At 37.0% G+C, this 17,597-nt stretch overlaps 1 long non-coding RNA gene across 1 annotated transcript; it reads left to right on the top strand.

Moving 5' to 3' along the window:
- Positions 1 to 8,732: 8,732 nt before the first annotated feature.
- Positions 8,733 to 16,927, top strand: LOC109146388. The gene is made up of 3 exons (XR_002048373.1): positions 8,733 to 8,815; positions 9,023 to 9,087; positions 16,850 to 16,927. It is a non-coding gene; the product is annotated as an uncharacterized LOC109146388 (long non-coding RNA).
- Positions 16,928 to 17,597: the final 670 nt, after the last annotated feature.

The raw sequence follows: 17,597 nt of genomic DNA, 5'->3' as shown, positions 1-17,597 counted from the left end.
AATTGCAGTTATACAACTCTATTTGACAGGATAGTGCAGCTGCTTAACATTGTCATTACCTGCGTATCACCACTCTTTATCTTCAGCCTACAAATCATTGCTCTCCTCATGCATAACTATTTTCCAGCATGACAGGATCTTTAAAACAATAATTTTGTAGTCATCAAAGTTGTATGCAAAGCTCATGGCCCTGCACAAAAAATGGTTGTGCAAGATTTTTGCACCAAAAAAACCCATTTCTTAAGAAATCTGTTAGCTAGACCTCCTCAGTCTTTGCAATGACAATTTACATTTGTCAGTGACACTACAAATCTTAACCCAAGATAGCAATTAATTTCTAAGAGGGAAGAAGGGAAATCAAAGATGAAGAAGGGATGATGTAATAATAGTATTTTATTTAGCAAATCAATCTATTTATTGAGTAGAACAATTTATAGAGCTCTGATATATTATCAGCATTTTGACTTCTTGGCTTTCTCTATTTATAGTACTGTCCTAGCTGTTGTAGTCACATTATAATATCTTTACTTATTCTATTTAATACTTATTAATGCTATTTTAACCCTACCATGGCAGTTCCTACTACTTCATTTTCATCAAAACCTATTACCTTCATAGAAAACTAAATTACTGCTAATTCATCACCAGTATAATCCTTCTTTTTTTTTGCCAGTTTCAGCATTCAGAATTTTATCAAATTATCTAAATTACAAAATTATCAGTTGAAGTCTGACTTCAGGCCTAAGAACCAGGAACCTTTCTTACTCTCCACTAGCAAGGACTACTAATTTAATCTTATCTTTTCGACAGGAAATCATAACATTCAGGAAGAAGGCCTCATAGCTACAGAAAAAAGAATGAAAATCTACTCTCCAGTGTTCAAAATTCATACCTACATCTTAAGTCATAAATTTTTCACCTGATAAATTCACTCTGTAGATTTTTCTGTGTATTTTCTCCCTTAGATTCTTCACTATTTTTACTCCTAAACTGCAGCGCATGGGCACACCTTCTGAGTCCAGGCACATATCAAAGTGTGTCCTTACTGTATCCTGCCAGAGGACCACACCCCATTATCCTTTTTCTCCCCAGTTTTTATTTGAGTTGGAAACAAACTGCAGACTCCTGCAAGGATGGATTAGAGACCTCTGGAAGCAAGACTGCTGAGTGCATTTATTAGAGAGCACTCCTGCCTCACGTCTCTTTTGAGCTGGAAATCAGGTGTTGGTCCAGGTGAAGCTCGCTGCAAAATTCCTGTTAACCTCCGTGAGGATAGATAAGGCTTTTTTGAAAAAGAAAATGTTCAGAATCCGCACTGGTGGACACTAACTTGGGAAAGTCTCCAGCTGCAGAGATCCCAGACAAAACTGGGAGAAACAAACCCAGTTTCTTTCCCTCAAAGAGAGAAAGCGGGGGGAAGGTAGATGAAGAGACAAGCAAACAACAACTGCCATAGCAGAAGAGAAAAATTTCAGACCCTGTGTCTCCCAAGGCACCTACCAGAAGCAGGAGTGATTTGCTTGGATCTGTGGCTGTTCCTGGAGATGATGATAACAGCTTTCCAGTGACACTGCAGTGGAACATCCATTTTCCCAGGCCTTACTGCCAGCACGATTAAAGGGACCTGTCTTCTGAGAAGAGGGAATGTCTCATGGGACAGAGGGATTTTGCCATTCTTGCTTATTTTGGGGACAATTTTGGTGCTGCTCCAGCCATGGACTTATCAGATAAACAGCAAACAAAGCTCCATCACTCCACTGAGAGCTGAGAAAAGTATTTCTCTGGATGCTTTGTTTTGCTTTCTAAAGAAGCAAAGAAAAATAAAGACATTTTCTCAAGATTCAGCAGGTGACTGTCCTCTGTTAAAAATAAAGCCATAATGTCAGCTTGCTCCTCACACTATTTGCCTTCTCTATATCCACCAGAACTTATATTCAGTTTTAGCTCCCTGGGTTTCTTCCAGGAGCCAATTTATCTAAAATATTTGGACAGCTGGGACACAGCAGGGAAGAGAGTGAGAGACAGGGCTGACCGTTACCAGTTGAGTTCTGTTCCTGCTCTTCAGACTGACTTGCACAATCTTGGGCATGTCATAACTTTTCTGTATCTTAGTTCATATGCTTTCAGATAGGTACAATTATAAACCTTTCAGGGTTTTTCTGGTGGTGGATTTTACACTAAAATGCATGGCTGAGAGCAAGTCTAAGTACACAAATCACTATATAAACAAGTTATTCAGCATTAACAGCTCTCTCAAAAAAGAATTAGAAGTCGTTTTATATTATTAAATGTTAGACCAAGAAGTATTATCTTTTTCTAAGTATCACTGGAAGGTTAATGACTTCTCTTTTTGTTGAGTGCTGTGTGTCAGAATATTATTGTGTTTAATATAACCAATGTGTAAGGTACTGCTGTGCCTATGAACTTTGGGCACAGGTCCACAAAACAGCTATATTCCACAGTGATAAAAACTAAAACAAATTCATCATTACAATGACAGCTTTCTAGCTAATATATTATACAAAACATGCATTTCCTAAGGTGCACTGTAAAGACTGCATTTAGGGAATTAAATGCCTAACTCCTGCTATTTTTGGATTTTAGGAAAAAAAACAAAAACAACCAACAAGCTGCAAACCTTAATTCAGGGTGTACTGAAAATGTAGGTTGGCCTGTTTGTTTCCAGCCTGGGTTATTGGGACATAATGGGTAAGCACTGCTAACAGTCTCACTGTCATCAGAGAGCTACGTGAATTTAGGAGAAAAGATCCCACTGACTGGGATCTCTTCCTGTCTGGAAACAAATCCTCTCCCCCTGCCCTTGCTTTCTCTTTTTCACTTCTCCTCTATTCTTCCTTTCTCTTCTCTCTTCTCACTCTGCTCTATAAGAAAGGAAAATAAAAATGAATAAAAACTCCCAGACCTTAAATCTAAAACTCAGGGTTGTCTTTGTTCTCCTGTTTTGATTTTGGAAACTGATTACCAGTGTGTATGTCCTTTGTCTTTGCACAATTTCTTGGCTGGAAAGGCAAGAAATCATATACTGCCATAGAACTGGTATCCAATACTCCTATTTTCTCCAGGGTTACAGTCCTGCTTATCGAATTGATGCACTTAAGGGCCCAATCTTCCCCAGAAGGGCAAAAATGCAGAAGAAAACACAAAATAAAGTATTTGAAACCAAAGACAGAGAGATATGAAGTTTATAGAGAGGTGAAAAAGTCACTGTGAGTAAATAGAAATTAGAAACACAACAGCAGGAAGATGGCTAGATACAATACATATTTTCCTTCTTAAATTAAATTTGGGATTTCAGATCATTTGAGTTAAAATATAAGCAAATAGATATGAAGAACTCAAAACTAAGCAAAGAAATGTAATCAATTTTGCCATCCATTTTTAAGTGGGTGTGCTGATCCCACACAAGGAACAATGCTCTGGCAGATAATTAGCTGTTCACAGGAGCAAATAAGGTTTGCCAAGTTGCTACCTGTAAGGAGCCACTCTGCTTAAAGACAGTCAGCTCTTTGTCAGCCTGACACACACAGATGCCAAGATCAAAGGACCAAGCAGACATCTGCAATGTCCCACCCCTAATGAGGGGAGCACCCTAGATTTGTAGGTGCTTGTGGTAAAAAGGAACAACAAAAGTAGAGTGTCCTCAAAAGCTTACAAAGTGGAATGGAAATTGCAATGCTAGACCCTGACCACCCATATAAGCACAAGGCAGTGAATTTTGGATAAAGGGTTGGGTGAGAGGGAAGCGGGAAAGAGAGAGATGACTTAAAGAGGGGCAGGGAGGAAGAAACAGACAAAGAAACAGAGGAAAACAGATCACCAGTTCTGGCTCCAGTGTTGATCCAGCTGGGGTGTCCAGGGACCTGGGGTGCATGCACAGGGCAAGTGCACTGGACATGGTGGGATACCTTTTTATAGATAAGTTCTTCCCACTCTGGAGATAAGTTTCTCACTTTCAATGCAATTAGTTCTCGCACACAGTCCATTCTCCCAGAGGTTTCTGGAAATGGGTTGGAGGCTTCAGGGGTCTTTGGTGGTCTTGTTCACCCCTTACAGTCCATGCACACCTCTCAACCTCATTCCTGAGCTGTGCTGTGTTGTGCTTATCTCCAGGAGCCAGAATAAGGATTTTTCCCAGAAAAGTGCTTCCCTACCTCCATATGGCTCCTGCTCCAGCCACAGCCTTTCTCACAGTGTGTTATTACCAACACTCCTTGGTTGGCTCCACAGCTATCTGGCTATCTGTGCCTGAGACATACACATTAGCCCCACATCTTTTAGGCTTCTACCGCATCAATATCTGAACTAATGACCTTAATGCTGCCTTAACAAACAGTGGAGTAATGGAATCACTCTTAGAGCATGGTACAACATCTGTTGTGTCCCAGAAGTGTATGTTTATTTCATGGGCATAAGAACACCAAGGGCAACTTGCTTCAGAGACAGATGTTTGTAATTTCTTTTAGGTCAGCTGGGTTGTGTGCCAATTAGGAAGCCACTGCAAAACACAGACAGACATTTCCAATGCACTTGGATCTTTCAATCCCTGTTGCAACCAATGCTGCTGAGCTGTAAGTGGTATGCTACACATACGAAATGAGCTATGCTTTTTTAATTGTTCATTCCAATAGCTGTAAATTCAGACCTAACACAAGTCTTCCATGAAAAATGCTACACCCAAATACTGTACTAGTCACTGAAATGTTATTTAAATTGGTGAAATTATGTATTTATTAGTACATCTGTTTCCTGACCCAAGGTTTTGATTTTCTTGTTTTCTCATTAAATTTTGCTGTGTTTATTTGCCACATTCATATCTTCATTACAGGGCTGGTGATGAAAATACTTGGCACATGGAAAAATCCAGATATTGAGGAATTCAAACAAACTAGCTTAGTCATATAACTATGTAAGTGGTATTTGCCAGAATATACAAACACATGATCAGTTCTGTATATTGACAGTAATAGAAAAAGTCTGAAACACTGGTAAACAGTTACAGCTGGTTCCATGGTCATTATTGGGATGCTTGGGTCTTTATTTAGGACCAACTGAAGTGGTCAGGTAGACTACAGCTGCTAAAGGAGGAATATTCTGGTGGAGAAAGTCAGAAGGTCTAAAACAGTGATAAAGAGAATCATAGTCTAACAGTCAATAACACTTTGAAAGGAGAGCATTCCTAAACATGACTTCCATGGGTGGAAGGTTGGCTCCTTTTTGGCTCTTTCCAAGCTGTAAATTGCTTGATGTGAACAGAAGGAAGCTCCCTATGGCTCACATAGATACAGTATATTCTTATGATATATCATACCAAAGTCTGTTCAAATACCTAAATGGAAGTTGTTCTGCCATAACTGCAGATTTGGAAATTTCTGAGAAGGACTTTAGTGTCTGTCTCAATCACATGCTCCTGTAACCTTCATAAAAAATTGTATCTATAGGAGGGAACGTATCCCACCTTCAGATCAGATAGGGACAGTAAAATCCAGCAATGACTGAACTGCTCAGAGAGTAGCAAACAGACAAATGGCTGAGAGAATTGAGATTGTTCAGCCTGAAGAAAATTGCAGTCTTCCAGTACCTGAAGTGAGCCTAAAAGGAAGATGGGGAGAGATTATTGGCAAGGGCCTGAAGGGACAGGACAAGGGGGAATGGCTTCAAACTGACAGAGAGTAGGTTTAGATTAGATATTAGGAAGAAATTCTTTTCTCTGAGGTTGCTGAGGCCCTGGCACAGGTTATCCAGAGAAGCTGTGGTTACCCAATTCCTGGCAGTGTTCAAGGCCAGGTTTGATGGAGCTCTGAGCAACCTGGTCTAGCGCAAAGTGTCCCTGCCCATGGCAGAGGGTTGGAATGAGATGATCTTTAAGGTCCCTTCCAAACCAGGCTGTTCTATGGCTCCATAAAAGCACAGATAGGCCTGACAGTGGTCAGCTCAATAGTGTCAAAGGCTCAAGTACAGCAGTGCACTACTGAAAAAAATAAAATAAATAACAGAAGCTATTTTAAAAGGCATGTGTGTGACATGGCACCCCCTCTCTCCATGCTCCTTTTATTACACTTGTGTGCTCAAATGGCCATATACAGCTTAAAAACTCTAGAGGGGAGCCAGGAAAACAGCAAATATTATGCACGGTAACCAGTTTTACAAGTTAGGCATGAAGTTTTAACAATGAGGTGATCTTTGATATAGATACAAATGAATTTTAAATGTTCCATAGCAAGCAGTTCACACCCAAGGGATGTAAACAAGCTACTTCTGCAACAACAAAGCATTTGCCTTGAATCTAGAGCTTCTTAAGGGGAAAAAAAAGAGAAATCATAGATTTTATGAAGTGCCTTATTAGAAGACATTCCCAGGGGGAGAAGGGGTGTGGAAATGCAGAAGCAGTGTCAAATGTAGTAAGTTAATAAAAAGCAAATAAAATCCGTATGCTTTAAATAAAGCCTAATGCATTATTCATAAAGAAGATCTTTCTCTCACAAAGAAAGTTTAATTCATCATTCTGTTTACTATATTTTACAGCATCAATTAGAAAAGAGGGATTCTCTTCCTCTCCAAAGTTAGTAGTGCATCTTCACAATACAAGAAAATTTATTATGGCGTTTAATAGCTTGATGAGAGATGCGTAAAAGTAAATCTGCAAGACTGAAAGAAAATCAGCATGTGAGAAAGGAAAAGCGGTTTCTTTATTGTGAAAATTCATTCAGTTTACAATGAGTAGGTGATGGCAAGCCTGTTCTTCTCTTTTGGACCGGTTCACCTGAGCTGTGACTGAGGGAACGAGCATTGGAGGAGGAGGATGTTGGTTCCTAACTACCCCCAGTCTTTTCCTTCTCCAGAAAAGGACCAGATAAACCATGGACTCTGGGTGGGTGTGGGGAGACACAAGGAAAAGCAACAAAAATCGTAATTAAGAAGCACGCATTTAAATTATTATTTAATTTCTTTTTGTAGTAGGTACTGCTTAGGATAATATTTACCTGGGCTCAAAGCCTGTGCTACACAGATCTAGCTGGGCTGTAACTGAATTTTAAGTGTTGTTAATATGAATTTTTAATCATTTTTAATCTAAGAAAAGGAAACAAGTTCCAAAGACATCCTTCCAGAAATATTTTACTGGGTTCACTATGGACATATTTTATGCTTACATATTTGTCTTGTACTTTTAAGATTGTCCTTTCTTTTTTTCTTTTTTCCAGCTGCTGTAGGCACCTAACAACACAACTATGTCAACACAACTCTGCCAGCAGGCAGAGGCAAAAATCATCATGGACCATTATTATCTGGAATTTGAATATTCGCATGACATAATCAAATCTGTAAGGAGAATAGACTGGGTTTGAAAACATAATATATATGGTGTGACAGTTTTGAACCTGATCTCTCCTTAAATGCTCTTATTCAGAAGTATGCTCTTAAGATTGCACAGATTTGGGTAAATAGGTGACAACTTCAGCTTTTACACTGCAGCTGTTTGCAGACATTTCCCAAGTATCTACAAAAAATTTGTTTTGGAGGACTTTTCACAGTGAAAAAGCTTTTGTGACTTTCAAATTTGGGTTGCTTTTCCCTACATCACATTTTCCATATCCATTTTGTTAATAAGTGTGCTGATAACTCCAAGTGAACAGAAATTAAAATGATAACTTTTCAGGAAAGTTCTTTGAGAAGATGCACTTCATCCAGTTGAAAACTCTAGTTGCATGCACCAGGAAAATGGCACAAGATCAGACATGGGAAACACATTTGCATTTACATCTCAAATATACTTCACAGACTTTTATATTTGAAAGTCTTCATTTCCATCTTCAAACCTCAGTTCTTAATGCTCCCCAAGGGGTTAAAATCTACTAGGAAGATTTATAGGGAGCAAGCAAGGAATCCTCTTAAATACTGGTAGATATGCTTTCAGCAAGCAAAGATACACATATCTCATCAACTGCAGAATCCGCAGGGCATGTGTGAGGAGCTTCCACAACCGAGCCCTTTCAATATGTTAAGAACAAACTTGTCACCTCTGCTCAGGTTTTCCCCTGGCCTATTAAAATCTTAATTACATTTATAGAGTCTTTCCTTCATTATTCGATTAGTGGTTAGTCTGGCTTCCACTGGGAAAACAAGGGAATGTGGGGCACATGGAGGAGGCCCAGAAGATGTTAGAGAGGTGACCCAGGCAGATGTGTAAGGTCAGGACTAATCCTCGATGGCAGATACAGAGATGCAAAGGTAACCAGTGCCCCACTTCCTGAAGTCCCTTTACAGCTCCATATCCTCGTATCATCCCAAAACATGCTAGTTCTGTAAAGGTTCTCTAATTTAAGGCTCCCAAAATAAAATTTCAATATGTTATCACCACTGTGCAAAATAAAACATCAGTCAACCAAAAGCTCTTTTTAAGTGTTAGCTAACAAATCTCCGGTAACAAAGTTACTCTTTCAAGATGGTCTCTTTTCCTTCTTCATTCTTGCTTTCCCAATGGTTACAAATCCATCAAAGTCCCCGGCTTGTCCTGAATTCGTCTCTCTCTAGTTCAATTAATCATTTTTTTTTCTTAAACATCCATGACCCAGAATGATAACTCCTACTTTGGTTTGGAAAATGAGTACAAATAGAACTTACAGATAGGCTGGGGAGTTGGGAGACATCATCTCCCTTCACTCCTACATCTCAACCTGTCCCCACCCCATGCTTGGGGCTGTTCAAATTTGCTACTGGTTATAGGCTCTGCTGCATAAGGACCTTTGCTTGGAAAATACTGAAGATGTTGTGGGTGCTATTAGACAGAAAGTACAAGGTAAGTAATATTTGATGTAATAATGATGAGAGTAAAATTGCATGCTTTTTTAAAAAAAAATTTCTGATTCTTCTTGTCTTTTGTACTTCATTTACAGAAACATCAGTGCATGCAGTTAATTCACTTTGTTATGTGAACAGAAGAATCACAGAAAGTGTATAAACATTTGAGTGTATAAGCTTTTAAAATACTTTTATCTCTCTATAGGAAAACACAAATGAAGTTATAGGAAAAAAAACAACTATTGAGCTAATAACCTCTGAAACAACTTGGTAAGTAAATAGATTGAAGATAAAAAATAAAAGCTGGAATTTAAATTAAAAGATACTTAATTGTGTTCCATCCTAATAATATTTGAATGAAATATTTCATAGTATTTAGTGTAAAACTTGAATATCAACTTAAAAATTTATTATAAATTTAATGCTTATTTTGCCAATAATGTAACCAAAGTGTAGCTTATAAGAAAGTTCCATGGTAAGGTTGACACTTAGAAGAAGACAAACTGAATCATGGGACTTTTAGTACAATAACACTGAAATTCTTTAATTAAATCAAATTTCATTTAAGCTGTAGCTTTCCTTTACTTATATTTTAATCTTTATATTTAATTACTAAATTGATAAATACTAATTTCCTATAAAATGCTAAACTTATTGAGTGAGAGTCTTATGACTGATCTGGGGCTCCTGAAATTGGCTTTAGAGGTATTATTCCAATTGAAGCCTTGGGATCTTATCTCAACATCGGCTGTGACTTAAGGGGATAACAAAATAATAAAGAGAAAGTATGGAGAAGTGTAATAGAGGTATCATTAATGAGAAAGTTCCATTAATGTATCATTAAAATCAAGGACATTATAGCACAGAGATAGCTATTTCATCAATGTGTGTCAAGGAGCTTAAAGGAGTTTTGTTCAAAGAAAAGAAGTCAGCTGGGAACTGTCCCCTAAGTTAATTTATGGGAGTGAGTAATAATTGGTCCAGCCAAAAAGAAAAATGAAATGGTGGTCACACATATTAATGATTCAAACTGTTTTCCCTGGTTCTCTACACTATAAACGTAAGTCAAATGAACAATTCACAGGAGCTGGTTTCCACACAGAGTTTCACGAGTTTGAGGATTTTTTACTGAAAAATCAGGAATTATCAACTCTCTAGGTCATTGTATTCATCTGACTCCACTCAATAAAAAATACTGTGGTTCAACCAACAGTGACCTAACAAATCAGTTTTAAGTTTGTAATTTAAAATAGAAGTCCAAAGAAGAGAAGAAAAATTGGAACAATGACAAATCCAAAGTATTTTGAAGATTCATTTTCCTTTGGCAGGATATCCTTAAATTTCAGAATAGAAAAATGTGTATAGAAAAGAAATCACAAAGTCATTTTGTCCAGTATTAGCATAATACTTATCTTGATTGCTTTCATAGACAATGCACCCAAATGTCTTCATTTGCTTTGGATTACAATATAGGAAAAGAAAGAGAAAATTCTAGCAAGTGATTTATTCAAGCATTAAGGTAATATCATTCTGGGCATATTATAAATACCTCTGTAGGTTATTACCACTACATCAAAAAGTGTCTTCTGCCAAAAAGGCTGAACTCCCTGAAAGCCATTTCTGATGAATCAGCAGGAGGTAACAGTAGAATTACATGAGACACACCATTCTTGGGGGATCTAAAATCAATACTTTCTGTGTGATTTCAGCCTCTGCTGGCTCCAAGTAAAATGCTGGAGTCTGTAGTTCTACACTAAAAATTAATTTGGCTCACTATGTCTGAGGCTTAAACTTCGGCCACACAGTTAATGATGCATGATATCACTAATCATTTCCTCTATGAAATAGCAAACTGTAGCTAAAAAATAAGACATGAGATGACAATTGCTTATGAGGTTAAGAAGAAAAATGTTTTGAGACCTTGGCAATTTCCCAGTGATTACTCCTTTAAATAAATTTTGGAGGTCTCTCTGGGCATCACAACTGGCAAATATTGTACTCAATTAATTTGACAGTACCTGTTTTGGCAACATTCTCCAATCAAATAAGTGAAAAAACTCCTTCACATTTCAAAGGCCTGCAAAATGCAGCCTTGTGATAAGAATATTGCAGCACTTACTCTTCTATTCTACTTTGTCCCTATGGGACAAGTGCAGAACTCTGAAGAAATCTGCTTCTTTCTACAAGTGCTTCATTTTTTTTGCTTTCTATCACCACCTGGAGACAAGTGCTATTTTGATCCCCATTACCAACCAGCCTAAACAAGGCATAATTGACCTTTTTTAACCGTTACCATTTTCGTGGGAAAAAATTCAGAATCATTTTCTCTGTAGTATGTATTTATTTAAGACAGTGTAGTGATACTAAAGTATTTCAGGAAAGTTTGGTATATTTTATTATTAGAAATCACATTCAACGCAACATCATATAGCAACTTAAGGGCTTTATTCAAGCTTTAACTGAAAAATGCAAAACTCAGATGTTTGTTCAATTATAGAGGGAAGGATGACTTAAGAGTTCTTGGCTTGGTTCTCATGCACAATGACTTCATTTTTGTGCCTGTTAGTCAGTTTAAACCTGATGTCACAGGACGAAGGAGTTACCCACCATAGTGGTAGGCAGGGATCAAAGTTCCAGAGACAAAGATGCTACTTGTTACTTTTATCATCTGAGTATCAAATATTGGATTCAATAGAACAGAGACAGTAAAAAGAAAACTATTGTGTGCACGGTGGCAGGCTCAGACCTAAATATTTTCCTTATAGCTTCTTCCATGGAACATTTGCTGGAGCAGGACCAAGTACATGTGCTGACAGGGAGATACCTGGTCATCCCTCTTTACATCATCACAGCTGAGAAAAATCACTCCTCTGATAAGGCATAACAGTAGATAACCCACATGTTTACCAATAGGTAGTTTCCCCCCTGTTTTTAGACAAAATTGGAAACAAACCAAATGCAACAGTTGAAAGATCATTCATGACTGCAGGAACCTAGAATGCAGAGAATATTTCTCTGCCTGCTTTGAAAGGTTTTACCCCCCTGGACAGTACTATTTTTGACCTTTGTCCATGGGAAAATTTGCCTAGCCTCTGGGAAGAATTTGAATCTACAATGGTATGAATTAGGTGATAGGATATTATGTGAGATTATCACAGGGTGAAAAATTTAGAGTTTTTAGGTCTTTTTGCATAGTAAATAGAATTAGAAAACCTCAAAATGGAGGATAAGTTGTAGTTAAAAGCTTCTTTCTCCTTCTTCACTAACTCCATATTTTGCAGCAATAGTGGTTTGGGATGATTGGATACAGAATTCTGCAGTTCCTGTCTACGTGATTTAGGAACTTGTTGGACATTGGTAAAAAAGTGAAAATATCTTGCATTTTAAGCTTTCATTGGGTAATTTACCTTTAAAAAGGCTGTGAGATCTTGATAAGTTGTCTTCTTGCTGCATTCTCTGCTCTGTGCTATGTCTAGGCCACGCCAGTGGCTTGTACTCCTTAGATAAGAATTAATAAACAGCTGTCTGGAGACTGAGAAGCATGAAGTCCCATTCGCCTCCTTTTTTCTCTTGGCAAAAATCTGAACATCTCCCCCATCAGGGAAGACAACAATTAATGATGCGGACAGCATTAATGACCATAGAAAAGACCATCAAAGACCATAAGAAATTTGACTGGTGCACAAGTAACCTTTATTAAACACAAATTCATTGTGGCAGATCTAAGCAATAGTCATTTTCTTAAAGGAAAAATATCTGTAGAGGAAGACAAGGTACATTAGTTTATTTAGACTACTGCATTATCTTCTGGGGGCAGAATCCTGTTCTACCATTTTTATTCATGATATACTGATAACTCTGCTTTTAAGACTGGCCCCTTCTTTTCATTTTGAGAAAGCTTATTCTCTGCAGAATCTTTAATGAGAGAAAAGCTGATTGTTTGAAAACCCAGCCTGATACTTATCATGTTGACAGATGGTATTAATTTGTGGTGAAATTATACTGTACTCTTACTCATAATTGACCCTAGAACTGGAGCTGTTGGCTAGTGAAATGCATTAGGTATACCATAGATGCCAAGATTATGATCATTGAAATAAAGCTCACTTAGGGAAATATTTTAAATCAAATGTACTGCCTGAAAAATTGGGTTAGTAACTAGTCCTGCCAGTAGTCAGAATTACTGAATTTTACAGGTATAATTGCAAGAAAGAACAATAAACTTTTCAGATTGAATAATAATCTCTAACAGTTATTCAGCCAATGTATTTATATGGCAAAACAACAAAGATAATATGCTGTGGACAATTGATGTAAATGGCAAGTCAACAAATATCTTCAGCTTTCTATTTTTACAAAATAAATGTGGTAAAAATAACAACTGACTGCTATGAAAATCATTGTTAGAGTTGGACTTTCATGTAACACCTTCTCACAAAAATCTGAATATTAATTCAGTGAGCAAGAATATACTATTATACAATTGGGTTTGAAGAATAAATGACACTTTAAAATACTGGAATGGCCTGAGAAATTTTTAATTAACTTAACCATATTACACACTATGAAGTTGTCCAAATGCATGGAGTTAATGAAGAGAGCTCAACTTAATTTAGTACTTTTCCACTCTGTTTTCTTGAGTACAGTTACATTTTTAAATTAAAGAGATTTAGATTTAACTTTTTAAATTTTTCTATGCTTCCACTCCCTTTCCAGAAGTGAAAATCTGAATGAGCAATTCCATTATAGTCAGTGAAATTCACTGATAAGTCCCAGAGACTTCTCTGATATCACAGTGCTAATATGTCAATACTCAATCATTGCCACTCTGGACATATTTGTGGGGTTCTTTCTTTTCCCTCTGCAGTATACACAAGATATGAAAGGCCTCAGTGCTAGTGCGTACTGCGACTAATAAGTCCTAATTTGATGAGAAAATGTCTCAGCTTTGAAACCCTTTTCCTTATAATTCCTGTGTAAAATATAAAAATTCTTAGACAAAAGCAGTTTTTCTGTGTTATGGTATTTTTTACTGTGTCATTGCCTAATCAAGAATTTCACCTCACTTACAAATAGATTTTACATTGTCATTTTTAATTTACCTGTTACATTTTTTAATGGTAAAAAAATAACAGATTTTCCTCTTTAATGTGTTGTCTACTGTGATCTGTGTTCAGCCTATAATGATGGCTTTAGGAAAGGTTCTTAAAAGTGTGTTTAAACCTCCTTGAGACCTGGGTCTTTTGATGGGAGAAATGAGGAACAGATGATGCTACTTCTTGTAATTTGGAATGTTTTGGTTCCTTCCAGTGCAGAACTACACTGGTACAGAACGAGCTAGTGTATCATGAATGGGGGAAAATAAAACCCCCACCAACACTCCAGGAAGGAAAAAAAAAACAGAGAGGAAAACCTTTAATTCAACCATTGCTAATCTACATCTCACAAGAAGGTAGAGACAGACAGAAACACAAAAAATAGATAGGTAGATATATGAAGACACCAACTTTTCTCATTTCTGTTTCAATCAGTGGCTTAGCAATGATAATGAAAAGTAGAAAGGTGAGAATGTAAAAGTCAGATTAAGTGGGAAATACTGCAGGAATAAAGAAACACAGGTAAGAAAGAAAAGGGCTGGTTGCTGCAGTTAAAGATCTGTCAGAGGCTTTCCATTACAACAGCAGTACAACTGTAAAAGAATATAAGCAGGAAGCCATTTGGAAGACCCTAGACAGACTTGAGAAAGTGTGGCAAAAATGAAACAAACTGAAAATACAGATGAAACAGACAGGAGATAGGAAAGTGAAGGACAGATACCACATGACTGAAGGATGAAGCGATAAATCTACATGAGTGAGAAACAGGATAGGAAAGAAATAAAATTAATGCTTTTATCTCATCTATTTCTTTAGCAGCTGAGCAATAAAGAAAAAAAATGAACTAACATGAGAACACTTATTTGTTTACATATAGCTTTCTTTTATGCTTGCTTACTTGAAAACCCATTTAATTTAAAATATGTATGAAGAAAAGGCAAAAGCTGCTAGTCTATAGCCGTGCACAGCAAGGTTCAATTTGAAGCACGTTTTTTATGGCCAAGTTCCAAAGAACAGTCCAATGGGATTTACAATGCCAGTGTTGACAGGATCTTAAGCATATAGCATTAGATAGCTGCCACCATATCTTTTCAGGTAGAGATGGCTACAGTAAGTTGTAGGCTACAATTAAAGCTCATTTGTTGCTCCTTTCTTCTCAACATTGAAAAGGTCAAGGACATAGGGATCTCAAAGCCACTAAATTGTCTTTCTGGTTTAGACTATCCATAAATACCATGGAAAAGCCGAAGTAGTTTTCTTTTTTTCACTTTGAGGGGTGAATTGTTTCCATTACAAAGTGGTGAAAGGACAGAAAAAAGGAAAACATTATGAAGTCCAATACAGTTGAGCTTTATTTAGCCAAAAGACCTTCTTTAGATCTTTCTGTTCCAGAAATCATTTTTATTTTCTCTTTTCTTTAAAAAGTCAAGCCCCTACAAAGTGTCTGGACTTTTTGTTGTTGTTGTTGTTGCTGCTACAAATTGTAAAGAAATCAGAAATACGTGCATATATTCTATTTAGAAATCTGAATTGACAAAAGGACAAGTAAGATGCTGGGCAATAATTTGCCCTGAATATTGCCAGATTCTGTCTGAGAAGTACCATTTCAGGCAGCTGATAGTCATAGACTCCTCAGAATCTGAATTCCCATCAGCTGACTTAGTAAGAATTTAATAATGCATAATGCATTATGCAACCTAAAAAAACATTAGCTGGGTAGTTCAAGGAGATAGAGTTATCCTATTTTGTTGGATTCTGACAATGAATCATCACTTCCTTCGTATTATGTGTTGGTGGGTGCCTATCTGGTTGATAGTAATCTGAATCTGGAAGGAAAGTGCTTCAGGCCATTCTAACATAAGTCTTACAACATTAAAAGTAGGTCAGCTGTAAATTTTCTATTATGGTTTTCATTTGGCAAGAGACACTATGACAATCTGAATACAGATTTTAAAATTTTATAAGCTTAATATTGTCAACTAAACCAATATTCTATTTTTCCACACACAGTACTGAATTTTCACTTCAGACAGCGTAGTCCCAGGATAAAGCATTCCCAGCAAAAGCTACTCAGTGTCACGTCTTCACTAAGATAACTCATTTGCACTGGAGCCCAGAGCAACCAGCAATGTTGCTGGCCTCAGGATACAATGTAAGAAACACATTTTGACATAGTTTTCCTGACATGGTTTGCCTGTATGTCATTAAATAAATATAAACAAGAATAATTTTCAGTCTGCTCAAAGGTAGGAACTAAAAAAAAAATGGAAAATACAGCTGGTAATAGACTGAAAACGTCCTAGTGAAAGGCAAGACACCAGTGGCACCGTAAATTCTCCAAGGGAATAAATGGGGAGGGGGTAAAATCAGTTTATGGGCTCCCTCACACTGGCCATCTACTCTGGACTACTCTGAGGAAGGCTTCTTCAGTCCACCCTACTGTCCAGCCTCTTACAACTATTCTGATGTTATATTTTAATTGTTTTGTTCTTCTAGGAGCCTTTGAATAAGAGAGTTTTCTAGAAGCTGTTGTTATAGAAAGCTCAGTCTTCAGGCTTCCAGTGTTCTGGTTTTTTAGATCAAGGCTTGAGCAATGCTGCTTTATCTCGCAGGGATGAGCAGCCACTGTTGAAGAAAATTCAGAAAAATAGGTTCTGTAAAATAAGTAATAAAAGAAGGTTAGGAACTGAGATTATTTAGGATTATATTTGGCTAGAAAAATAATAAAATAATGATCTATGAAATGTGAAATGACAAAGTAATGTCAAAGTACTTTAGAAAATACCAAGTTAGGATAAAAAATGACATATTAATTCTGCAAGACATCCCTTTCTCTCTTACAACACAGCTTCACATATGCTTGTTAGAAAAAGGACATTGTTTTTATCAAGAGATAATACTTCTAACAAAATTGTGTCCATCATTTTCCCTGAAAGGTAAGAATGTCTATTGGCACCAGGAACTGTAGAGAAGCCAAGGAAACACTGGGGTCCCTTCCTAGAGGAGCTGCCAGGTACTGCAACAGTAGCAATTTTTATGATAATTTAATATTGACTGTGTTCCTTGTATAAAGTACTTAATAATGACATATGTGTGCATATTATCTCTGTGTAATTTATTTTGAACAGTTTTATACTCTGCTCATCAATTTTTTTTCATTAATTTGAGGTCTGAAGAAAACACAGAAAGGAAATGCAGAAAAAAAAACCCCAACAAAATTAATCTAGATCTAGAAACCAAACAAAACTAAATTTTCTCTGAACTGACAAATGTAAATACTTTTACAGACAAATTTGTAACTCCATACAACAGTTTCAGTGATTCAGATGTTTTTGCATGGTTGTAGCACTTTATATGTGACTGCTTTAATGAAACCTCTCATCTTCAGGCAGAGAAGCTGAATGGTACTGCCATGTCCATTTTACTGCCCTGCCTTGTAAATGTTATACACCTCGTTATTCAAGCTGCAGGTAGCAAACTACCTGTGAATTATCAGCTTTGCCAACAGGTAGAGCATAACAAGGATTTAATTGCTTTCGCCTTTGGCATCCTTCACCCTCAAGGGATGGCAACTGTTATTTCAATCGTAAGACAAAGCAGCTACTTAGTGGTCTTTCACCTGGAAAAGGATCAAGAATGTAACTGTTAATTAATCAAAATTTGAGTCTGTCAACTGCTTTTAAC

This window comes from Corvus cornix, chromosome 1 (genome assembly GCF_000738735.6).
Source record: "Corvus cornix cornix isolate S_Up_H32 chromosome 1, ASM73873v5, whole genome shotgun sequence".
Taxonomy (NCBI): Eukaryota; Metazoa; Chordata; class Aves; order Passeriformes; family Corvidae; genus Corvus; species Corvus cornix.
This window is presented reverse-complemented; position numbering and strand designations above follow the sequence as displayed.